This window comes from Sapajus apella, unplaced genomic scaffold, assembly GCF_009761245.1.
Source record: "Sapajus apella isolate SASKATOON/1434 unplaced genomic scaffold, GSC_monkey_1.0 scaffold433, whole genome shotgun sequence".
In the NCBI taxonomy this organism is placed as follows: Eukaryota; Metazoa; Chordata; class Mammalia; order Primates; family Cebidae; genus Sapajus; species Sapajus apella.
Genome location: NW_022437369.1, coordinates 20,198 through 34,889, shown reverse-complemented (window position 1 = coordinate 34,889; position 14,692 = coordinate 20,198). Strand labels below are relative to the sequence as shown.

General features: G+C 42.5%; 1 protein-coding gene across 1 annotated transcript in view; it reads right to left on the bottom strand.

Moving 5' to 3' along the window:
• The window catches only part of LOC116545900 (chromodomain-helicase-DNA-binding protein 8-like), a 32,573-nt gene extending 20,045 nt beyond the window's left edge, over positions 1-12,528 (bottom strand). Inside the window, exon 1 of the mRNA XM_032272314.1 lies at positions 12,422-12,528. The gene's annotated coding sequence lies outside the window, so the exon portion shown is untranslated. The remainder of the gene's footprint in view (positions 1-12,421) is intronic.
• Positions 12,529-14,692: the final 2,164 nt, after the last annotated feature.

The window sequence follows — 14,692 nt, the reverse complement described above, 5'->3', positions numbered from 1 at the left end:
TGACATTCAATAGGAGGTTGGCTGTATGAGTCTAAAAGTCTGGCTTGGAGATAGATTTTTGAGAGTTATTAGCAACTAAGTGGTAGCAGTATAAGTGGAGATTACCCAGGGAATGTGAAAAGCAGACCAAGGATAAGAAAAACTGCAAGACTGGGAGGCTAAGTCTGGAGAACTGCTTGAGCCTAGGAGTTTGAGATCAGCCTGGGTAACAAAGGGAAACTGTCTCTACAAAAAATTTTAAAATTAGGCTGGTGTAGTGGCTCATGGTTGCAATCCCAGCGCTGGGAGGCAGAGGCAGGTGGATTGCTTGAGCCCAAGAGTTCAAGACTAGCCTGGGCAACATGGCAAAACCCTGTCACTACAAAAATACAAAAATTAGCCAGGCGTGTGGCACATGCCTATAGACCCAGTTGCTTTGAGGGCTGAGGGGCAGGAGGATTCCCTGAGCCCAGGAAATTGAGGTTGCTGTGAGCCAAGACTGTGCCACTGCACTTTAGCCTGGGCAACAGAGTTTGACCCTGTCTCAAAATAAAAAATTAGCCAGGCATGGTGGTGCATGTCTGTGGTCTCAGCTACTTGGGAGGCTAAGGCAGGAGGATTGCTTAAAGCTGCAGCGAGCCTTGTTCATGCCACTGCACTACAGCCTGGTGACAGAGAACCTGTCAGAAAAGAAAACAAGGAAGAGAAGAGAAGAGGGGAGGGGAGGGTAAGGGAGGAGAATGGGGGGGAGGGGGAGGGGAGGAGAGGGGACAAAAGAAAGAATGGAAGAGAAAAACTGCATAAATACTGTTGGGAGAGGCAAGAGAATGTTAATGTCTGTGAAGAACTGGAGAACCCATATCCATTCCAAAGAATGTAGCTGCGATTCACCTCCAATTAATTCCTGTCAAATGGAAACATACATCCAATGTTGAAGGAAAACTTCAGATTTTTCAAAAGATGGAAATGTAGAGTTTTATGTAAAAATCTTTTAGATTTTTTTTTTTTCCAAGACAAAGTCTCACTCTGTCACCAGGCTGAAGTGCACTACCATGATCTTGGCTCACTGCAATCTCTGCCTCCCAGGCTCAAGCGATTCTCTTGCCTCAGCCTCCCAAGTAGCTGGGACTACAGGCACATGCCACCACACCCAGCAAATTTTTGTATTTTTAGTAGACATGGGGTTTCACCATGTTGGCCAGGATGGTCTCTATCTCTTGACCTCATGATCCCATATGCCCGCCTCGGCCTCCCAAGGTGCTGAGATTATAGGCGTGAGCCACCACACCTGGCCAGATGAAGAAAACACTTAGCTGGAAACCCAAATGAGATTTTTAGTGAGATGAGAAAAGCTAAGGAGGAACCCAGGAGAACATCAGAATTTAAGAATCAGAATAATGCCTTCGTAAGCAGGTAGAGAAGAAATAGAGAAGCAAGACAGTGCAGTGTCACAAAGGGAGAGAGAGTAGAGATTTGCAGGGGAAAAGAGTGATCAATTATATCAAACAAAGTAAAAATGTCCAACAACATAAGAACTTTGATTTTTTGAAACAGAGTTTTGCTCTTGTTGCCCAGGCTGGAGTGCAATGGCACGATCTTGGCTCACTGCAACCTCTGCCTCCCACGTTCAAGCCATTCTCCTGTCTCAGCATCCTGATTAAATGGGATTACAGGTATGCACCACCACGTCTGGCTAATTTTTTGCATTTTTACAAAATACAAAATGACTGAGTTCATCATATTGATCAGGCTGGTGATCTGATCAAACTCCTGACCTCCGGTGATCCGCCTGCCTCAGCCTCCCAAAGTGCTGGGATTACAGGTGTGTGCCACCATGCCCAGCCTACAATATAAGAACTTTAAAATGTCCATTGGATGTAATAATTGAAAGCCTTTCTGATACCTACTTTCCACTGTCAAATCAGAAGTAATCTGTCTATGTGAATTTTTGTAGCATTTTGTGTAGACCTCTGTTAAGATAATTATCTTTCACTTTATACTTTACTTATATTTGAACCTGGAAATATAATGAGCTTTGAAGTCCAAGGGAGCTGGGTTCAAATTTATGTCCCATCAAGAAAATTAAACTTTCTGAGTCTAGCTCATTCCTCTATAGAAAGAGGATAACACTATTAAGTTTCAGGGACATTTATGAGGATTAACGAAACAACTGGCACAATACTTGACACATAATGGCTAAGTCCTTGCAGGTACTCGAAAAATGATGTTGGATAGATTGGGGAAAAAATTGTTTTTGCCAATATCTGTACCTAGGATAGTAATCAGCCTGAGAGAAGATCACTATCTGGATAAATGGCCTCCAATAGTTTTAGTTGGCTAGTACCTATGAGCTTGAGTGCACATTCTAACTTTCTCTCCCTTTACATTAAATCTAATTTAAGGTGAACAGGAATACCTACATTCTAGATTCTAGAGTCTGAAGATCATGTTCAACTAAATGGCTTTGCTCAACCTAAGCCTGCTCTGGATGTTCTATGTCACTAGTATTCAATTTTTAGTGGTGAGACTTCAGACTCTCAAGGATCCAAGGAAGGGTCATAAAAATTGCAAAATCACCACTCCCACCCTCAAACATATTTTATTCCCATGGCTTACAGGATACCACACTTTTCAAGTTTTCCTTCAACCCATATAACTACTTTTTTTTTTTTTCACCACTTCTTTGCTACTATTTTCCTATACCACCCCTTTAATTGAAGTTCACTTTGGTCCTAGGCCTTCTTGTCTTTTCATTCTACACCTTCTTTTCAAGGATGCCTAATTCCAATACATCATTTCAATTATTATTCATTCTTTCCTTCAAAAAATTATATGCTTTTGTCTCTCATTTACATCTCAGGGCAAGATGTCACCTCTGAACTCTAGATCTGTATATCTCTCTGCTTACTCCATAGCTTTTCTTGGTAGACTCTCCAGTTCCCCCATCCTCATCCCACCAGCACATGTGCACATACACAAACTGGTAATCATTCTCCAGCATCTCCTATCCAGTCATGGTTACACAGACCAGAAACCTACTTTACTACCTACATCCAGTATTTTAAATTCCCATCTTTATCTCCTAAATATCCCTCAAATCCATCTACTTCCGCCTTTATTATCCTTTGGCTCAAAAGATGGCTCAATTTACCATCTTCGTATCCCTGGACTATTGCAATTACCTTCTTACTGGTTCTCTTCCATTCTGCCAATTTAATTCTTACTTATCCTTCAAGGTTCATTTCAACAAAAAGTTTTCCTTGATCTCCCAGACTAGTAACAACTAAAATTGCTGAATGTACATTACATGCCAAGCACTCTTCTAAGCAATGAAAATGTATGAACATATTTAATTTTCTTTATTTTCTTTTCTCTTTCTTTTCTTTCTTTTTTTGACAGGGTCTCATTCTGTCACCCCAGCTGGAGTGCAGTGGCATGATCTCGGCTCACTGCAACCTCTGCCTCCCAGGCTCAAGCTTTAGCCTCCCAAGCAGCTGGGACTACAGGCACACTCCACTGCCCTTGGCTAATTTTTTTTTTTTTTTGGGTGCATTTTTGGTGGAGACGAGGTTTTGCCATGTTGCCCAGCTGGTCTGGAACTCCTGACCTCAAGTGACCAGCCTGCCTCAGCCTTCCAAAGTGCTGGGATTACAGGCATGAGCCACCATGCCTGGCCTCTTATTTTTCTTAACAAGACTAAAATAACTATCTCTATATCACAGACGTGTAAACTGAGGCACAAAGGGATAATACCTTGCCCAACATCCTATAGCTCGTGAAAAGTGGTACCAGATTCAAATTCAGACACCGTAGCTCCAGAAGATACATTCTTAACCAGCTTACTATACTATGCTCTAGGTTACATGCCCCATTATAAATTCTCTTATATAACATCCAGTACTTCCCCTTTGTTGTAGAGATTGAATAACTGGTTATATAATTAATTGTTTGATGTCTACTCCCTCTCCCGCATTAGAATGCAAGTTCCACAAGGGTAAGGGCTTGTGTATGACTTGTCCATTAAAGCATTCCTTTTGCTTCTCAGGTGGTAATGGGCATTCAGTGTACTTTTGCTGAAGGAATGCACTGAACTTCCAGCTGAAGGTATGTGGGAGAGAGGTTTCTGAGCCAAAGCAATGGCTTCCCTCATTCAGACAGCATGACAGCAAATGCGCAGTAGCAGAGTTTCCTACCAGAAACATTCAGAAAAAGTATCATAAAATCACAAGCACCTATACCTTTTAGTAGCTATAGCAGTAACAGCTTTTACATATAGCAAAAAGGGTTGTAAGGAACTATACATAAAAGACTGTTTTCTAGAGTGATGTAATCACTATTGACAGTAATGAAATGTTAGTTACCCCTTTAAGTTTAGGACCATAATGCCTCAGTGGTGACCAATTTAACCTGTGGCAAGAAGTGAATGGATGATACTATATCCTTTATTTTTTTTTTTTCGGGGACAGGTTCTCCCTCTGTTGCCCAGGCTGGAATGCAGTTGGTTGCAGTGAGCATGATCTCAACTCACTGTAATCTCACCTCCCAGCTTCAAGCAATTTCTCCTGGGTTTAAGCGATTCTCCTGCCTCAGCTTCCTGAGTAGCTAGGACTACAGGTACATGCCACCACACTCAGCTAATTTTTGTATTTTTTGTAGAGATGGGGTTTCACCATATTGGTCAGGCTGGTCTCAAACTCCCAACCTCAGGTGATCTGCTCGCTTCAACCTCCCGAAGGGTTAGGATTGCAGGCGTGAGCCACCACGCCTGGACGGGTGACACTATATCCTTATGACTCAAAAACAGAGCATGGCTTATTTTTGTTTGTTTGTTTTAAGTCAACCTCATTGTAGATTTTTTTTTTTTTTCCAGTAAAACCCTCAAGTTTTTTTTGGCCTAAGTCTGAAGACAGAAAATAAGAGCCTGATCTTTAGGGAACATTAGACGTAGGTCAAGTTTGGACTGTATCTGGAGAAACTGCTCTTCACTGGCTCATGGTCACCAAGGTGAAAATAATACTCTTGTGTTCTAGTTGAGAAATCTCTAACTGGGCCAATGTTCATCTTATACTACCACTTTTAGGGATCCAACATAAGTAACAATATATATTAATTTAGGTAACAGATTCCTGTCCTCTTCATGCTCCCCCACATACATTCCTGCATGCCCTCTTTTAACTGAGCCAAGTACACGTAAATGTATTCAGCCTAATAGAAAAATATAAATGTTTACTTAATTCAACTAGAGGCTATAAGGGATTATTTTCATTGCAACAATTATGCTAAAAAAGTATGTGTGGGAGGAGAAACATCATAAAGCAGTGTTATTATCAGACTTGTGCCTAAAAACTGACCCCAGGGACATGGGATTCATTAAATTTTAATGAACTAAATTGACTTGCATTGGCTAAAAAAGTGAGTTACATGCAAGACTGACCAAGTGATTTTCTCCTGTATAGCTTAAAGTATTTCACATAATCTTATCTTCAAAATAACTAAGTTAAAAGAAACAAACTATTTATTCTTTTTCCTTTTAACAGAGATAAAAAGACAAAAAGAAATGTTACATTCTCAAGGTTCTACAATTGTTAATGGCACAGCTTTAACAGGCTACTGAATGCCTACTTGTCTAGTGCTGTGGTCAAAGACAGTTCACACACAGGAGTCAGCACTGAAAATTTCTTTTGAGACAGAGTCTCGTTCTGTCACCCAGGATGGAGTGCAGTGGTGCAATCTCGACTCACTGCAACCTCCACTTCCTGGGTTCAAGCAATTCTCTTGCCTCAGCCTCCCTGGCAGCTGAGACTACAAACGTGTGCTACCCCACCCGGTTAATTTTTTTTTTTTTTTTTTGTATTTTTAGTAGAGACTAAACCCGTATTGGTCAGGCTGGTCTCGAACTCCTGACCTTGTGATCCACCTGTCTTGGCTTCCCAAAGTGCTAAGACTACAGGTGTAGGCCACAGCGTCCAGCCCAGCACTGAACGTTTAAAAGGAGGGAGGCTGGATAATAACTGGGGCTTTGAAGTCAGACCAGAGCTCCTCCTATTCTTGGTTGCGTTACCCAACCTCACAGTCTTTTTTTATTTTCCTTGTAAAATGAAACTAGCACCACATACATTTCAGGGTTATTCTAAATATTAAAAGATAACATACATTGCTTGGCACATAGTAGGCAAATAAAAAGGAATTTATTATTCCCCATCCAGTATTTTAAAACAGTACCACTAAAGGCTTCTCTCAAAGCAAAATTACTCCTGAGGGACTTGGCAGAGCTGATCTGTTAGGCAGAATGGAGGGATACCGAAATAGATGTAAAAGTTTCACAATTAGAATAGCAGGACTGCTGGGCAGGATGAAAGGACTCCAGTACTACCGTGCTGAGAAAGCAGTACAAGTCTTTAACATCATAACCATGGAAAAGATTTCAACCAGCACTTATGATGTAGAGTAACATCCCAGGTAATTCAACTAATCACTTTTATGTTTGTAGGAATATGCCAGTGTCTACTTCATAAGTATTTCATTTACTTCACAATACCTGCTTGTGGTAACTTTTCATTTCCAACTGACTAGACTGTCCCTTGGTAGTTCACATGCCCGGATCCAGCTTACTTAGCTTGTGACTCCCATGACTTTCGGAGCCCAGTGAAAGGAAGTAGTCATTGCCTATACTATATATTTAAAACTTCATTTAAAAAAGGTCCCAACAGGAGGTGTATTTGAAAAACAGGCAAAAGCACTACATTTTATAGGAGAATTGATATGTAAATTAAGGAAGAACTGACTAATGTGCCCCACACCCAGGAAAGGGGGGAAAACAAGAATGACTAGGTACTGAGTAGAAGAAATGAAAAATAAAATACTGAGTAAAAATTCAATGTTCATGCAACTTGCTAACCCCTATTAAAAAATCCATTAATTGGCCGGGCGCGGTGGCTCACGCCTGTAATCCCAGCACTTTGGGAGGCCGAGGCGGGTGGATCACAAGGTCAAGAGATCGAGACCATCCTGGGCAACATGGTGAAACCCCGTCTCTACTAAAAATACAAAAAATTAGCTGGGCATGGTGATGCGTGCCTGTAATCCCAGCTACTCGGGAGGCTGAGGCAGGAGAATTGCCTGAACCCAGGAGGCGGAGGTTGCGGTGAGCCGAGGTCGCGCCATTGCACTCCAGCCTGGGTAACAAGAGCGAAACTCTGTCTAAAAAAAAAAAAAAAAAAAAAAAAAAAAAATCCATTAATTTGTGCAGCAGCAATACAACATGAAAAAAAAAAAAAGATTAAAAAAATTCAAAAATCCAGAAACATCTTACCATTAATGCTGTTTACTCTGGTAGATGTATACCTGATAAAATCATGTTCCATACATGAAATTCTGTTATGATTTGGGTCTATCTAAATAGGCAGCCAAACTACAGAAATCATTCGCTTCTAGAACTAACCAAAAAGAAATTCCCATATCACTAATATAACAATGTATTTCTGAATAACCATATTCCAAAGAAATAATCCCCAAAGATACAGTGCATCCCCAAAGTACGTAGTGGAAGAAAAAAAGAAAACAGGAAGTTTCGAAGATTTCTATCATGACACAAGAGAAAATCTGACAAACCTTATAGATTTTGAAACTCTCAGCTGAGAACTGTGATATTAGCCAGCCTGTAACCCCAGCTATTTGGGAGGCTGAGACAGGAGGACTACTTGGGCCAAGGAGTTTGAGGTTGCAGTGAGCTATAATTGCACCACTGTGCGCCACCCCTGGGTAACAGAGTAACATCCTGTTTCAGGAAAAAAAAAAAAAAAAAAAAGAAAGAAAGAAAAGAAAAGGAAAAAAATAGTGTAAGACCTTACAGCTGTTGAGTATCCTTCTTCTCAAATAAAATTAAGAATTCAGTTACTATATATTTTTTATTGGAAAGCTACTGACATAGTCTTAGAAGTACAGACTCTAAAACCAAAAAGGTGCTATTAGGAAATTACTAACCACTGGAATATTGAGACACTACCCAACAGATTGGCACTATCGCATTTAAGGTGCTAACATACAAAGGAGCAATGAAGCACAGTCCTGGAAATTATCTGGTAATTTCAGTAGCATGTCATTTAATTATCTTTTTAAAATGAAATAAACTACAAATAAAATGAAGTCACATAAATTAAATATCTATGGAAATATTAATATACAAAGAAAATAAAATCAGGGCTATTTCACTCCTTAAATGACAAGGTCAGTCCTTTCTTAATAATTACACATAACTGTAAATCATTGTTCTAGAAACTCTTTCCAAACAAACCAGTGAGAATAAACTACAGAAGAATCTGACTTTGAAGAGATTAGAATGTTGTCTTAAGTTCCCTACACTGCTCCACTGCTTGAAATATATTCCTGGATCCTTCCTTCCTGAAGGCTAATGTAAAAGTAATTATTGGCCGGGTGTGGAGCCTCATGCCAGTAATCTGTAATCCCAGCTGCACTTTGGGAGGCTGAGGCGGGTGGATCATGAGGTCAGGAGTTCAAGATCAGCCTGGCCAACATAGTGAAACCCTGTCTCCACTAAAAATACAAAAATTAGCTGGCATGGTGCTACGTGACTGTAGTCCCAGCTACTCAGGAGGCTGAGGCAGCAGAACGGCTTGAACCCGGGAGGTGGAGGTTGTGGTGAGCTGAGATTGCACCACTGCACTACAACCTGGGCAAGAGCGAGAGACTGCCTCAAAAAAAAAAAAAAAAAAAAAAAAAAGTAATTATCTCTGCCAGGCTAATTTCTATCTATGCCTGCTGGAATTTTTATTATAGTACACCATACAATTAATCGGCAGAGATTAAGTGTTCTATGTCTCCTGCTGCAACCTGAAGGCAACAAATAAGTATTTTGGAAGTTGACCATTTTGCTTCAGGTGACATTAACAAACTAAGGGTCTAGTGAAGGATGGAAACTATATAACTGATAACAAAAGAACAAAAGAAATGTTACCTACAGAACAGCTTAATGAGAAACCTCAAGAGATTAAGATACTTTGTAGTTTAAATGTAAAACATTAAGTAACTAAAAGAGATGAACTTATTTTACAATACAAATACAATGAAAACTTTAAAGTTTCATTTGAAGTTTACTCACAAAACAAAACTGAGAGGTTAAAGGAAAAAAGTTATCCAGGACAAAATATCTAGAATGCAGTAAATTTTTTTTTTTTTTTTTAAGAGGGAGTCTCGCTCTGTTGGAGTGCAGTGTACCATCTTGGTTCACTGCAACCTCTGCCTCCTGGATTCAAGTGATTCTCCTGCCTCAGCCTCCAGAGTAGCTGGGACTACAGGTACAAGCCACAACACCCAGCTAATTTTTGTATTTTTTTTAAGTAGAGATGGGGTTTCACCATGCTGGCCAGGATGGTCTCGATCTCTTGACCTCACAATCTGCCCACCTCAGCCACCCAAAGTGCTGGGATTACAAGCATGAGCCAACACGCTCGGCCAGAATGCAGTAAATGTTAAATAAACTTTCAGGTAAAAGAAAACTTCGGGCTGGGTGTGGTGTCTCATGCTTGTAATCCTAGAATTTTGGGAGGCCGAGGTGCACACATCACCTAAAGTCAGGAGTTCGAGACCAGCCTGGCCAATATGGTGAAACCCCATCTCTACTAAAAATACAAAAATTAGCTGGGCATGGTGGCATGCACCTATAATTCCAGCTACTTGGGAGGCTGAGGCAGGAGAATCACTTGAACCCAGGAGGCAGAAGTTTCAGTGAGCCCAGATCATGCCACTGCACTCCATCCTGGGTGACACAGAGACTCATCTCAAAAAAAAAAGAAAAAAAAAAAAGGAAAACTTATAACAACTTTATTACATAGAAATACAACTGTCAGGCTGGGTGTGATGGCTCACACCTGTAATCCCAGCACTTTGGGAGGCCAAGGTGGGGAGTTCCAGACCACCCTGGGCCAGACAGCAAGACCCCCATCTCTTTCAAAATTTAAAAAAAAAGAGACGAGAGAGAGAGAGAGAGAGAGAAATACAATTCTCACTTAGATACTAGGTACCAAAGAAAGACTACATCTTGAAAATTAGAGTCCTTTTGCATTTCCTAAAAGGTTTCAGCTAAACAGAAGCAAAAAGGCACAATGTCAGTGAATTAAGCAAAAAAAACATAAAGTGCACAAAACACAAAATCGTAACAGGAAGATGAAAAGATCACCAACTTGGTGAGGCAAAAGAATAAAAGAGCATGAAAGAGGGTATCAAAAGTTAAAGTAAGATTTAAAAAAAATGATAGTCTATCCATGAATCAAATGCTGAAGGTAAAATAGTAAATATTATACCACAATGGTCACGGTAATGTGAGGGCAGGTAATGCAAAGACCTGCAGATCAAGGACTTGCTCAAATGCAACGCCAGAAGTAGAGTGACTTCTAGAGGTGAAAGTGGAGACTCGAATAAAATGTTTGCCTTCTGTTTTCCTCCCAAGTATTAGGCTCAATGTAAGCTCAGAAGATAGCTTAACTCTTCCAGAGTTGTAGACAGTTCACTAAAGCATTTAGCATTCGTCTGAATGTTACAGTCCTTTTGCAGATGAGAATATCAAATCTCATTTCTTCAGTAAGTAAACACAGTTTTGACACCCACAAATTAATCTTAAGTGGTAGTTTTGCTTAGAAAGGCCTCACCCTTTTCAAAGGAGATATGTACAATGTGTGTTTTTTCGTTTGTTTGTTTTGAGTGGGAGTCTCGCTCTGTCACCAGGCTGGAGTGCAACTGCTCGATCTCAGCTCACAGCAACCTCCACCTCCCAGATTCAAGGGATTCTCCTGCCTCAGCCTCCTGAGTAGCTGGGATTACAGGTGCCTGCCATCATGCCCGACTAATTTTTTTTCATATTTTTGTATTTTTTGTACTTTTAGAGATGGGGTTTCACCATGTTGGCCAGGTTGGTCTCAAACTTCTGACCTCAACTGATCCGCCTGCCTCCACCTCCCAAAGTGCTGGGATTACCAGCGTGAGCCACCACGACTGGCCCACTTACTTCAGTTTTAAACCTTCTCCCAAGCCTGTCTCTTCACATTTCCCTACCCTCTCTTTGGCCAATGTCTTTCACTTGCCTTTAGATCTGCTGGCATGCCTTTCTTGCAACAGAAGGCCTTCTTAAACGGAAAATGTTTTTTATCATAACTCTTTTTTTAAGGGTTGGGATAATTCCAAAGTACTTGAAATAAGTTTCTCACATCTCGCTCTATGAAGTTGACTAGGATTTGTTCTGAAACTATTGGGTGACCAATACAAAAGAAACTCCTAAGCACAAGACCTGATCTAATTAACTAACAGAGGACACTATCCAAATCAAAAACTCACTTTCGATGTGTAATGTGCCCCACACCAGATGACTTCAGCAGATGCTAAAGATAACCTAGGCTGAAAATCCTTGACTGAGTCGACAAACTCAGAAAAGCATGGAGATGAAACGATCTGTGGACGGGTATGATGGTGGGATGCAGTAGGCACTGATGAGGCAGCTCCCTTGGCTTGTGTTTGGGGCGCTCCGCTATGTCTATTCTTTCATAGAAAAAGAGTTCTAAATCTTTGACTTCTGGGTCACTTTGCTCAGTCCATACAAAAGAGACTGATCCACTATATACCTCTTCTGTGAAGACCCTAATCGCTTCAAGACTGTCCCTTAAAAGGTAAGAGACTGCTGCATTTGCACAGCTGCTGCAGGGAAATTCCCTGCGACACTAGAGACAGGTAAATAAAGAAACTGCATTCGCTCCAAAGCAGGGGGAGGGGTCTTCTATCAGTGAAGAGTTTACATAATGCAACGGAAAACCAGTGAGCTCTGCAGACCTGTCAAGGGAGATGCAAGGCTTGAGCCCCTCTCTTCCCACTATCTCTAAACATTCTCCAACGGCCTGCTCTTCACTCCCAGGAGACCCACAGAACTTACACCTGAGAATGAGTAACAATCCGCATACGCTTACCCTTTGCTTTCCTACCCACCTTCATTATTGAAATACAGAAGAAAAAAGAAAAATAAGAAGAAGTAGAAAACCCTAACCTCCTATTTCTGAGTCCAAAGTATGGAGTAACCAAACGGGGCCGGGGAGTTTTCCCTTCTGTTAAGAGAGGAGAACAAGGCGCCGCCTCCAATCTACACTACGCCCAGTAATGCAATGACAAGCCCTAAAAACTCCACAGCGTCCCAGGCAGTCCCTTGCGGCTCGGCCCGGCTAGGATCCCGCGGCCCGGCAGCCGCCCTCTCCCCCGGCCTTTCACAAAGGAGACTGGTTCAGTCCGGAGCATCACCCCGCACCTGATCCCTCACAACTGGGGGGCGAGCAGGGGATGTAAGAGAGAGGAGGAGGAAGAGTTACTGAAATCAAATCTCTGAGAGCCTCAGCTTTTGCTGACTCCTGGCCCAGCACTGGGGAGCGGGTGTGAGCGGGAAGCCTACCTGTACAAGTCCTGGTGCTTCCTTTCCAGGCAGCGTTTCAACTCACCGTCTCCGAGAACAAGGCGCCTTCCGGCGGAGCATGGCCAGCCCTCGCCTCAATCTAGCTTGCTAGTAGTCCATTCTCCCTAGGCTCCGCCCCCCTGTACTCCGATGCGCCAATGGCAGCACCGAAGCCCGGCCTCTTCCAGAGGGCTAGTGTGAGCGCCATCCAGGAAGTCTCTTGAGGGTGGAGGGTCCTAGGAGGATGAGAAGGGAACGTAGGCGACCACAAATATGCCTGATTGAAAATAAAATCTGGCGGCAGCTGGCCTCTGACGGCTCAGTTCACAGGCGGCCAGGCCCTTCGGCATCTTTTTTTTGACCCCCGCCATTGGGGGCGCTCTGAACTAAAAGAACACTTAGTTACCTACTTCTGGGAAGCCATCTTGGCTCGGACTGGTGCCTTGGAGGCGGGGACCCGGTGAGACTGCTTAAAGAACCTGAAGCTCCTGTCGGCGTTCTGTCCGGCTATCTAGGTCCAGCCCGAACATACTCTCCTGTATGCAGAGTGCCCCTCAGTCACGATGTGAAACCCTGGAATATTGCCGTGTGTGATTACGGGTAACCACCACCGTCTCACATAACTGTAGGAGTAAAGCAATTTTAACAAATCGAATAAGCAAAAATTAATTCTTCGAATGAGAGTTAAAGTTACACGTTCCTAGGGTAATCCTTTATGGACACCTTACTCAAAATATTCTAGGTGCTTCTAATCTTTACGATTCACTTGCAGATTTTCCAGCAGGTGCACTCTGAATCAGTTGGAAATAAAAAACGGAACTTAGGGAGGAATTCCTTTTTTTTTTTAAGGCCTAAGTTTCATCAACATATCAAAACTACAGATATATCTACGCAAATAATAGAGGCCTTAGAGGAGAAATTATATTTAAGGAGAAGGAAGGCCATTAGGGGGCAGCCCTGGGGAAGAGTAATTTTCTTCCGTAAATTGGAAAGGAAATAATTTCATCATAAGTGAAATTCTCTTGCACTCAACGAGAAAGGTTTTCCTGTACTTCATAGTCTAAATCTCTACTGCTATTAAAACTCACTACAAGAATTTTTTTTTTTTTTTTTTTTTTTTTTTTTTTGGTGACAGAGTCTCCCTCAGTCACCCAGGCTGGAGTGCAGTGGGGTGATCCCAGCTCACTGCAATCTCTGCCTCCCAGGTTCAAGTGAGTCTCGTGCCTCAGCCTCCCAAGTAGCTCAGACTACAGGCATCCGCCACCACATCCAGCTAATTTTTGTATTTTTAGTAGAGACGGGGTTTCGCTATGTTGGTCAGCCTAGTTTCAAACTCCCGACCTCAAGTGATCCGCCCACCTTGGCCTCCCAAAGTGCTGGAATTACAGACATGAGCCACCGCTCCCAGCCAAGAAATCTTTTTTTTTTTTTTTTTTGGGATGGAGTTTCGCTCTTGTTACCCAGGCTGTAGTGCAATGGCGCGATCTCGGCTCACTGCAACTTCCGCCTCCCGGGTTCAGGCAATTCTCCTGCCTCAGCCTCCTGAGTCGCTGGGATTACAGGCACGCGCCACCATGCCCAGCTAATGTTTTGTATTTTTAGTAGGGACGGGGTTTCACCATTTTGACCAGGATGGTCTCAATCTCTTGACCTCGTGATCCACCCGCCTCGGCCTCCCAAAGTGCGGGGATTACAGGCTTGAGCCACCGCGCCCGGCCTAGAAATCTTTTTTTAAAGTTATGAGTGAGGAAATCCTTCCAGATCATCAAAGGAATTTCTCAAGGAGTAACAATTGCATGGTCTTACATGGTGGGAGCTCAAACACATTAAGGAGTCATATGAGTGATAAGTCTTGGCCAAATACGTTTCCCTGTGTATCAAATTCTGTCAGCAAAATTCTCACTTGGCTACTGCTGCTATTACATCAATTTGGATTTTAGTATTAAGATTTATCGGGCCGGGCGTGGTGGCTCATGCCTGTAATTCCAGCACTTTGGGAGGCCGAGGAGGGCGGATCACAAGGTCAAGAGATCGAGACCATCCTAGCCAACATGGTGAAACCCTGTCTCTATTAAAGATACAAAAAAATTAGCTGGGCGTGTTGGCGCGCGCCTGTAGTCCCAGCTACTCGGGAGGCCGAGACAGGAGAACTGCTTGAAGCCGGGAGGCGGAGGCTGCAGTGAGCCGAGGTCGCGCCACTGCACTCCAGCCTGGCGCCTGGTGACGGAGTGAGACTGTCTAAAAAAAAAAAAAAAAAAAAAAAAAAACAAC